This window comes from Henckelia pumila, chromosome 2 (assembly GCF_033568475.1).
Source record: "Henckelia pumila isolate YLH828 chromosome 2, ASM3356847v2, whole genome shotgun sequence".
Classification (NCBI taxonomy): domain Eukaryota; kingdom Viridiplantae; phylum Streptophyta; class Magnoliopsida; order Lamiales; family Gesneriaceae; genus Henckelia; species Henckelia pumila.
In genome coordinates this window covers 170,082,979-170,093,550 of record NC_133121.1, presented here as the reverse complement: position 1 = coordinate 170,093,550, position 10,572 = coordinate 170,082,979, and positions in this window count along the sequence as shown.

Here is a 10,572-nt window from a genome sequence, read left to right as displayed (position 1 = left end):
AAGCAAGCGAAATTTAAAAGGTAGTTCGTGGAGTATATTTGGAGGGGAAAGAGAAAGAGAAGACTCCAACCAAAGTGACAACCACTTAAGACTGGTGAAAGTCGGGCTGACGACTATAAACCAAGCGCTGTTTGGGAGGCAACCCAAAATTTTTGTTTATTTAATTTTTTTTTGCTTTAGTCATTCTTAATTATTGTTCCTTAGCTATTTCATGGTGCATATTTCTGAAGCTTCTGGCCTAATTTTCTACAATTTTTGATTTTTTTTCAAGCTTTGGAATCTCAAACTCGAAGTGCATGCGCGCCCGCGTGAGTCGATGCGGAGAAGAGCGATCGTTGTGCGCGCCTTCCTCTCTTCGTAAGAGAGCCAACGCTGGTCTTTCGTAGCAATTATTTTGAAGATGCGCGCATGAGGTTTAACACCACGCATCTGCACGAATGCATCCCAGGGTTATGCGCATCTGCACCTCCCATATGGAGCATTTGCGCCCTTCAATCTGCGCGTCTATGCCCGAACAAGCCCATCTGCGCGTTTTACTTGAGGAATTCTGCGCTCAATTCCTAAAGCTTGTCTGCGCTCAATTCACATCTGAGAATAAAAAGAACTGGCTTCTCTCACTTTCTCATTTTTATCTCTTATTTCTTCCTCACAAGCTCCATCAGTGTATCTCATCTAAAATTAACACACTACCGTTCGTGGATTGAGAATTATACCGGCGTTGAAGAATATTTATCATACCTACATATCTCCATACGAAGCTTGAACTCAGGGGATTAGGGTTCTTACTAGGCCGATTACATTCCACATCAACTCGGAGATATTTGTTTCTTTATTGATATTGTTGGATCCGTAAACAAGAGGTAATTGGATTTTCTTATTGCGGTATTAAGAATTGTTGTCTGAAATCTAAGGAAGCAGATTGTCGTAGGTTTTGGCATGTAAAGTGCTTGTTGAATTTTCTAAGTGAATGTGTTGATTGTAGAGTTGGTAATTGTGAATTGTGGGATTGTGGTACATTGTTAGAGAAATATTTGTGCATGTATTGAAGTGATTGAAAGTGAACATGACCATTGTAAGTGAGTTTTATGCAAATTTGTTGGTCAAGCCTGACGTTTATAAAGTGAAAGTGCGGGGTTGTTGGGTGGCCTTTGATCGAAAAGCCATTAATGCACTTTATAACATGTCTGGGTTTTCAAGAGATGAATATAGGGAATTCAAGAGCGGGGAATTTCCCGCTGAGACTGTGATTCACACATTATGCTCTGATGAAGCAACTTGGAAGGTCAATAATCGAGGGGTTCCGGTCACATTTCGTTCGAGATATCTAAACTAGGAGACCAATAATTGGCATGAATTTGTTGCTGCCAGGATGATTCCCTCCGGCCACACTTATGAAGTGATGCGATCATGGATGGCTACTGATCAAGTGGCTAAGGATCCATTGGAGATACCAAGAGGACCAGTTACGTGAGGCCGAACTAAAAAGTTCAAGGAAGAACTTCAATTATTGATGATAAAGTCACACGAGGGCATTGTATTTCTTGATATTCAATTTGGGGGATGTTATAATCTTATTGAGTCAAAGGAGGTCAAGAAAGTGAAGAAATTTAAGATCCAGTTCGAAGCTATGACGCGCCCGCGCCCTGTTATGCGAACTAGACGTGCGCCCGTGCGACGATGATTGAATTGACGAAAAATCTGCGAAGCTTCAGCGCGCCCGCACTGCATCTGCGAAGCCCATGCTCGCCCGCCTTGACTAGTGGCGCGCCCGCTCTGTCAAGCTACCAGACTTTCAGGTGGATGAAAAAGGAGTTCTCTAGATGAAAGGACGTTTGTGGGTACCAGACACTGGTGATCTTCGGAAGGAAGTTATGTTCGAAGCACACAAGTCCAAATTTTCTGTTCATCCGGGGAGTACAAAGATGTATAGAGACCTGAAAGGAAATTTCCGGTGGAACGGAATGAAAAGAGATGTTGCAGAATTTGTATTTCAGTCCCAAGTGTGTCAACAAGTCAAAGCTGAACATCAACGACCTAGAGGCTTACTTCAACCTTTAAAAATCCCGGAATGGAAATGGGAGAATATTTCTATGAATTTTGTAGTAGGACTTCCTAAATCAAAGCAGAGACATGATGGTATATGGGTAATCATGGATCGACTCACAAAGTCTGCGCATTTCCTACCCGTACGCATGAAGTATAGTTTGGATAAATTAGCTACACTATATATGGATAATATAGTGAGGTTACATGGAGTTACAGTAAGTATCTTGTCTGACAGAGATTCAAGATTCGTATCGCGTTTTTGGAAGAGCTTTCAACAAGCTATGGGGAACAAAGTTACTCTCAGTACGACTTATCACCCTCAAACTGATGGCCAAACTGAGAGGATAATCCAAACTCTTGAAGATATGCTACGAGTATGTGCTTTGGATTTTAGTAGCAATTGGAGCGAACATTTACCTTTGATTGAGTTCGCTTATAACAATAGCTACCATAGTAGTATTGGAATGGCTCCGTATGAGGTACTATATGGACGAAAATGTCGTTCTCCTTTGTATTGGGATGAAGTGGGAGAGAAGGCTATCATCGGACCTGAAATTATTCAAGAGGCAGTTGAAAAAGTTGCAGTCATCAAGGAGAAACTTAAAGCTGCTCAAGATCGTCAGAAGAGTTGGGCGGATTTGAAAAGAAGACATGTCGAATTCGAAGTGGGTGAGAAAGCATATGTCAAAATTTCACCTATGAAAGGATTCGTATGATTCTGCAGAGCTGGCAAATTAAACCCGAGATATGTGGGACCATTTGAAATTCTCGACAAAATGAAAACATTGGCATATCGACTAGATTTACCACCTGCTATGTCAAGGGTCCAAAATGTGTTTCGTGTTTTCAACTAAGAAAAAACATTCCCAATCCAAGTCATATTTTGGAAGCTGAGCCATTAGTGTCTGATGGTAATCTGAATGAAGAATTAAAGTATGAAGAAGTTCCTATTCGAATAGTGGATACCATGGATCAAGTCCTTAGGTGAAGGACTATCCCTTACGTCAAGGTGCAATGGTCAAATCACACTGAAAGAGAAGCTACATGGGAGTTGGAGGAGAATATGCGGGAGAAGTATCCATACTTATTCGAAGAACAAGCTGATTCAATTTTGGAGGACGAAACTTCCAATAAGGAGAGGAGGATATGAAGACCGTAATTTTTCCTTAAGGTTAAGATCTTTAAATTGTTATTTTGTTTTATGATAATTATTAATGTATTTATGATAATTAGTATTAGTATATTTTATGTCTCGAGATAGTGTTGGAGATAGAATATAATTTTGGGTATCTTGATAAAATATTATTGAGATAGATGATCAAGATTTTGATGGAGCCAAATCTTGAAGATAGAATCGTATTCAAATTTTGAAAGTCACAATTCTAGTCAATCTTAAACTTGTTTTTGTGCCTATAAATAGAGGAGCATGCATTGTGAAAAATCACACACAAAATTTCTCTCTTTTCCTCTCTTATTTTTTTTGAGAATAACCGACCCCTTTTCTGCCCCCCTCTCTCGTGTTCTTGGCTTAGAAAGTTAGTCAAGAATTCTTTTAATTTTTGTTCCCAATTTTCGAATAAAAATCTTGTGTCAGGAAAAGTTGGTCCATTATCTTTGCTTTTCTTTTCTTATTGAATTTGGGAAGTTAGTGCTTCAAGAATTGTGTCAAAAAGTTACCCCAAATCAAGTTGCAAGTTGAGTCAAAGGAGTTGGTCAATCAATTTCCCATATTTTCGAAGAGTGGCCTAGGAATTTGAAGAAAGAAAAATAGGAAGTTTGAGTTTCTCTTCAGGATTAATTCTCTCAAGCAGTCAATTTCCAATTTTCGATCGAAGCTGTACCCCATCTGTTCAAATTTCTGATTTTTGTGCGTGCACAAGTATATTCTGTAAGTGGGCTTTTGTTTTAAAATATTATGTATGATTTAAAATTTCGATCGTTCATGATATTCTTTCGAATTTTGCTATGTAATTGTTATTCTTGATGAATTTGTTATAAGTATGTTTTGACACTGTTATGACTTGAATTAAGAGTGGAAAGGGAATTTTCGAACCATGTTTTGTTATGACCCTGATGCGGTGGGTAATAATAACCGTTTCATGACCTCACCACTTAGAGGAATTACATATAGGGGACTGATCAGTTAGCCACGATTAATGAGAGAAATTTCAGTGTCTGGCCAAAATATGTAAATCATGTCTATTTTATTATGATGATGATGTTATGCTTTGTTATACTTTGTTGGGACATGAAAGAAATGTTTTTGTTATGGAACATATTACAAGTTTTGAGATAAATATATATGTATATATTTGATATGATCGATCGGCCCCCACTTGCTGAGTGTTTCCCAAAACACTCACCCCCTTACTTTTTCCTCCCAGATGATGATGCAGATGATGATTTAGAAGAGCGAGAACAAGATATGTTTTGGGGATGATGATAGAAGAATATTTTTAGAGTTTATTTGGTTATTTTATTTTGGGATTGATGCATTAATATTTTGTTATTTAAGTTTATATTTGCTTCCGCAATTATTTATTAGTTTTTGGATTATCGAGTTGTAAAGACAATATTTTTGGAGCTTTTATTTATGAGAAAAGACTGGTTTGCATATACTGTACTACGAGGCTTGTTGTTTTATAATTTATGTGAATTTGAAACAACGCCGGTGGCACGACTTGATCTCGGGGCGTGACATTTAAGTGGGGATCCTGCTCCTCAGTACCTAGGAAAATCGTACTCACCTGAAGACAAATAAGTGGAGTGAGTCTAAAAGACTCAGCAAGAATATGGGGGGATAACGCGTACTACATAAATACAAGCACAGACAGATTAAAAATAACTTGTAATCAAAATACTTTTATGCCCTGAAAGTTAAACAAATGATTTAGGAATAAATGATGTGAATATGAATGAAACATATACATGCCTGAGTCAAACATAAACAATATAACTGAGTAAACTGTACGGAAGCATGGACATAAATATTTGAACTTATATCCTTGAATTGTGACTCCGTGATTTCGATCATGATCATGGCTGCAGTGCACTATGCCACAAGGAAGTCAGGATAACACCCAACCCAATCTTGCCCTGAATTTGGTAAGGGAGGCCAAGATATCTCTCAGCCCCACACGAACATGTGCTAAGGTAAGGAAACCCATAATGATTTGGTAAGGGAGGCCAAAACGTCTCCCAGCCCCACACATACACGTGAATAATGTAGTCACAATCATTTCACTTCGTTTGTAAAAAGTATTTTCCTTTCATACTTGAATATGGACTTAGCATGCATATGTAGATAGTACGTGAATGTAAATATTACTCAATAATCATGCATATGACTCACACAAGGATGATCGGGATGGTGATTTAGGACACAAACCAAAGGATGGGGTAACTAAACCATGTGTAGCGCTTAAGACAAATTGGAGTAGTTCTCCCAAAAAATTCATAACTTGCTCGTTTCTTAATCAAAATGGGTTCCGCTTGAAACCGCGACTCCATGACACTTAGAACTAAGCCGGGAAATCAACCTCAGAATTTATTTCCTAAGCGCTCATTTTACAAAAACACAAATTCCGGGCAGCAACCTCCTTAAATTTCCCAAAATTTGCACCTAGCCATTCAAGCGCCTAGAACTCGTCCCAAAACTTATCCGAATTAACTCTTGCCTTCACCATTGTATTCCTGACATCCTAGACCAGTTTCCGACCCAAGCCCATGGACAAAACCTGATTTGAACTCAATCCTAATCACAAGTTTCCGGGCAGCTCAAACACTTCAAAAGTTCTGCTCAAACCTTGCCTTTTTACCTCAACCAAAAGCTTAGCTACTTGACACCTAGGTTCCAAGCTCTAAGATAAGTTCAAGTCCAGCACTTAGGTTCATTCCCAACACCTAGTACCTGCCCATAACCTACTTAAACTCAGCACTAACATGGCAGCCTCAAAACCGAGCCCCTTAAACTCTAGCCATTCAAAGATTCCTCAAGCCAACTCGCAAGATGTCTACGACCCATCCTAATGCTACCATGTGAACTACATTTCACCCATGGTAGCTCCTAACCCACCATCCAAATCAACACAATCAAACCACTCAACAACCGAACCAAACATGCCATGAAGAATTTTGAAAAATAATCGAACACATGCTTGTAAACATTTCTGGACACATTCGAATTTATGCTTGAGATAACAACTCTGAAATTTCGAATACATGAAAATCTGGAAATGTTCGAACCAGTCATGCTAAGAACAATCAATCTAAAATTTTGAACAAGGCATGAAGAAAACTGGGCATTCGAACTCACGCTTGTGACAACAGAAACTGAAATTTTCGATCACCACAAGACCTTCATGACAACACTAATCAAATGCATATTTCCAACAATAAACATAACAATCAAGTAACCGATCCCAGCTAGCACGAACTCCAAAAAATTTTCGAGAAAGAAAAAAAAAAGAAACAGGGCACATACATACATATAATTCGAAAATGACATGAAGTGCACACATAATATAAGTTAATATACAAGGGAAGCAAGGAATCCATATCCTTGCCTAGATTAGAAATTAAAGAAACGAAATGGCAAGCTGTTGTTGCGGCCGCTGAAGCCCGGAATTAGAGCTGGTGTCGAGCTGGAAATGGAGCTAAACCGAGCTCAAGGACAGGGGAAATCTCGACCAGCTTGGTTAGGATTGATTTGCCGGAGAATAAATGAAGATGGAAGATTGTAATGAAGAAGAAAATGGAGTCGCTGCTTCTCTCCAAGAAGAACAGGGCAAGTCGTGGGTTTGTGTGTGTGAGTGTGTGTGAATTTGGGTTTTGAGAGTGTGTGTGTCGGTTAGGGTTAAATAATTGTATCCAAGTGTTAGAATTGGTTACCCTGGAAAATGAGAGTGAATATTAGAAATTCATAAAATGGTGAAACACATTTTTTTAAAAAAAGTGCTAAATCAAAACTTAGCAATTAGGACTACAATTTAAACCGCACTTAATAAAAATGCAAGCTTAAAAATCATAATTTAATCTTAAATTTGATTCTACTAACCCGAAAATAAAAATACTAATTTTCGCAAAAGTTAGAAATAATAGATTTAATGCGCGGGAAAAATATAACATTTAACCAATTAACACATAAAATTAAAATAATTAAAATCATAAATATTAAAGACTAATTTAGGCATGAAACTTAAATTAAGAAGTTCTAGGCGTCACATGTTCCATGTTGTTAGTGGATGATAAGTGCATTTTGTGTGCATTATTTCGTGATAGTTTTTTGTCTATTTTGTGTGCATTCATATTGTTTTTATGTGTTTTAGTGCATGTGTGTTTATTTCACTCATCGGGTTAATTTTGTAGGAAAATGAATTGTTGAAGAGTGAATTACGGAGCAGCTTCGTTCAAAAAATCAAATTTAATTTTAGAGAGATCCAAATCCGATCTCAACCGTTCAGAATGAATTCAAGATGTTTTGAAGCTACTGTCCAAATTTCAGCTCGATCCGAAGGCTAGATCTCGATATATGAATTTTTCAAAATCGTCGCTCGCAGCAGAAATTTTGTACTGCGCGCGCGAGAATTGAGCTCGCGCGCGCGCGAGTTGCTTATCCAGATTCAGTTTTTTTGTTCTGCGCGCGCGAGGCTTCTATAGCGCGCGCGCATGTTTCGGCGTCAGATTTGTTCCGAAAAGTCCTTGTTTTGGAAGGAAATTAATTGGTATGGGTTCCGGACCATATAAATAGAAGATATATCATATTTTTGGGGGTTCCGAAGTTCCATAAGGCAGAGATATTGCACAAGGGAGAAGGCGACTGCTGTAGGTTTGGGAAAGAAGATTTCTTTTCTTTCTTTTGTTCTTTTTTCTTAATTTTTGTTTAATTATTGTTTTTAATTATTGAGTAGTTTATTTTCAACCAAGACGACGTGATTGGGCCGAACAAATTTATATAGAAAACTTGGATGTTTATTTGAAATTTTTCAGAGTTGATTTTATTTTATTGATTGTCATATTTATATTTGTCTTGTGAATAGTCTGATCAACTGTTTGCTTGCATGTTAATCGATTCCAAGTCGACAGAGGAGGTTTTGATTTTGATCACTTTGATAATCAACATATTGTAAAATCGACTAAAAATAGAATTCGGTTTCAGTGTGCGGTTTGGGTGTAAACTGAATTTTCATAAATATTTAATGCATTCAAATTTGATTAGAATTATGAAAGATTAGTTCAACAACATTTGAATAGGTTTGATTGTTTTAGAAATAGACCTTTGAACAAGTTAGGAGAATTTTCGTGATTTAAGATTAAATTTGAGTCCTGAATCGGCTACATGTTACATGATTTGTTCGGTACCTACGTGTGTCTTGGTTGTCTTGTTTTAATTAAATTTTTTTCACTTTTTTAATTCTTATTTTTAAGTAGTTTTTATTTTTAAATTCTTATTTTATTTAAATCAAATTGCTTTTTATGATTTTGTCTAAATTAAGCTAAATAATTAATTCTTGAGAATTGACTGCAGTCCCTGTGGGATCAATACTTGGACTCTTTGTCTACTTTACTATTACTTGACCTGGTACGCTTGCCAGTAGATTTATATCACACCGATTTAGCCGGTCAAGTTTTTGGCACCGTTGCCGGGGAACTGTTCTGTTAATATTAGGATAGATTATTTGCTTGAGACTAGACATTTTTTTTTTTGCATTTTTTTTTGAAACGCCCCTGACTCAAATTTTAAATTAACTAAATAAAATACGGATTTTTCAAAAAGAATCAAAATGTAAAAAATTTTATTAAAAATTTTGGCATAACCTCTCTGTTTATATTACAACCAACCTGTCTCAAACAGCAACCAAAATAAGATAAAAGAAATAGACGACTGACGACACAAGTAACTATGCCAAGACAAGAACGAGACCCAAGAAAGAGGTTCGGCATAACAAATATCCAAAAGGTTTAAGAAATCTAGTGTTTACAAGCCCAAAACAATACTAACTAAACTTCTCATATACAATTGACAGATAAAAAAAATGAATGCTTCATAACATATAAAATTCTATTAACTATGCGGAAGACGAGCAAAGGTCGAAGGAATGTGCCATGCCCGCATCGTAGTCCACTCGATAGCCTTGCCCCTCGATCTCAAAGAAATATACCTCACCTGAAAACAATAAGTGTAGTGAGTCTAAAAGACTCAGCAAGAATATGGGGGGGAAATAACGAGTACTACGTAAATACAAGCACAGGCAGATTAAAAATAACTTGTAATAAAATACTATTGTGCCTTTGAACTTAAAAAGATGTTTTCTGAGTAAATGACATGAATATGAATGTAACATATGCATGGCTAAGTCAAACATGAAATATGAAACTGAATATACTGCGCTGAACATGTACATAAATGACTTGAACTGAAACTGAGAACTTAGATCCTTGAATTGTGACTCTGTGGGTTTCGATCATGATCATGGCTGCAGTGCACTATGCCGCAAGGAAGTCAGGATAACACCCAACCCGTCTTGCCCTATGGTTGGTATGGAAAGTCAAGATTTCTCCTAACCCATCCATACATATGAATTTCGGTAAGGGAAGCTAAGACGTCTCTCAACCTGTCCAAACACATGAATTTTACTGTAGTCACAATCAACTCACCTCGTTCGTAAAAATATTTTCTTTTATCCATAATTACAAGACTTAGCATGCATATGTAAATGTAATGTACATGCAAAAATATTGATCTATAATCACGCATATGACTCACGCAAGAAAGACCGGGATGGTGATTTAGGAAACTACCCAAAGAATGAGGTAGCTAAACCATAAAGTCACGCTTAAGACAATTTGGTGCGGTTCGCCCGTAAAATATGTAACTTTCTCGGTTCTTAGTAAAAAGGGATTCCGCTCGCGTTCGATATATTATTTGATATGCATGTTTTGTCTCTTTTACTGGAAATTTTATTCTCGCCGAATTTATCCGGTTGTTGTCTTGTTTTGTATGTGTAATTGGAAATAGGTGGGGGAGGTTCGAGTCAGAAGCTGCATGACTAGATCAAGTTTAAAGTGATAGAAGTGAGACTCGGCTTAGAAATGAAATTGCATGTCAATCTGGTTATGTTTTGAGAGCTTTTTAGACTCGAATTGTTGTTGAATATTGTTGTATTGAATAATTCGACTTTGGTTATCGAATATTAATGTTTGCATGTGGTAATTTCTAATTTGAATTGTTGTTGAAAGTTGGAAAAACATGCTCTGTTTTCTTATGTTTTTCTGGGCTCAGGGTGTGCTCGATCGCATGAATTGGCACGATCGAGCGCAGCCCCTTTTAGCGATCGAGCGCGCCACCTCCAATTTCCCGGCAGTGTGTTTTGTTGGATGGCGCGCTCGATCGCACGAGTTCATGCGATCGAGCGCGGCAACTTTGAAAAGAAAAAAAATTATGTCTTATCTCTTGGATCTTGATTGATTATCGATAGGATTAACTCTTGATTAGATGATTAGAATTGAGGTCTCACACATTCGGAT